This window comes from Sinocyclocheilus anshuiensis, unplaced genomic scaffold (assembly GCF_001515605.1).
Source record: "Sinocyclocheilus anshuiensis isolate Anshui unplaced genomic scaffold, SAMN03320099.WGS_v1.1 scaffold2306, whole genome shotgun sequence".
Taxonomy (NCBI): domain Eukaryota; kingdom Metazoa; phylum Chordata; class Actinopteri; order Cypriniformes; family Cyprinidae; genus Sinocyclocheilus; species Sinocyclocheilus anshuiensis.
The window spans coordinates 85,359-86,523 of NW_015558669.1; positions in this window are offsets into that span (position 1 = coordinate 85,359).

Sequence of the window (1,165 nt, forward strand, 5' to 3'; positions counted from 1 at the left end):
TGATTCATTGCGACTGAACCGAATAATTTAAACGGTTGATTAATTCAGGAACGAAACACATGTTGCTCAGAGATGCAAAACAGTGCTGTGGCTGTGTTTGGAATGATTTTTTTGGAATGATTGGAAATAGAGCAAAAACAGTCTATATGGTGTCTAAAACGTAAGTCTCTTAATAAACTTCTTGTTTATTGAGCTGTTGTAAAAAATCTATATCAAATTTGTAATCATGGTAATTTTTTGGAGAAAAACGGCACTCTTCGTGTGAAATTGATTAACTATATGAAGTGGTATAAATATATAAATTTTCTGCCCCATCTCTTGAATTTTGTGATCATTCTAAAAAATGTATTTTAATAGACTGACTTATGCAGTGAAAGAAAGCATTTTATACGCACGCGCACTAGTCTAGATTTCACCTAATGCGTGCACTCTGTAGGCGTTTTGAATGTTTTTTTGTTTTGTTTTTTTGCGTCGTGAGAATATTCAGCAAAATAGCTCACTTGTCATGGTACGCTATTTAACAATATCATGTTATGAATAAACTAAACATTTTGAATTTTTACCTCTGTTACGTGTTTCTTCTGAGTTTCTTCGTGTGTTGTTACGCTCATTTGTTCTGAAGTCTCTCACAAAGAGACAGTGAGCCTCAACAGCGTGACCTTGATACCAGAAATACACTATCCATTATCAAGTGCTGTTTACATTGAATGTAGGCTAATAAAATTAGAAGAATCATTCTCACGTTTCGATGCATCGCAGGTTATTTTTTGTCACTATCATGTTTTAATCCAATTATTGTAAACAGGTCCGTCAGACTGAAGATATTTTAGCAGTAATGTGACCAAAAATATTTAAGACCCATCGAATCTAAATTTAAGTAATTTTATGTCACACTCTAAATGCGCACTCGCACTAGTCTAGACTTCATGTAATGTATGCGTGTGCTCTGTAGGGGTGTTTACTCAATAATGTCAAATCGCACATCTTTAAAACAACAATTAGGATATTATCGCAGACGATAGCCTATGTCGCACACCCCTAGCGCTGAGGCATCTCAGATGAGAAGATCTGTTATCTTGGCTTTTTATCCTTGCAGGACCTAAGTAGTGTTGCTTTCGTCAACGAAAATTATGACTAAATATCGTCGTCAACGAACCTTTATAAC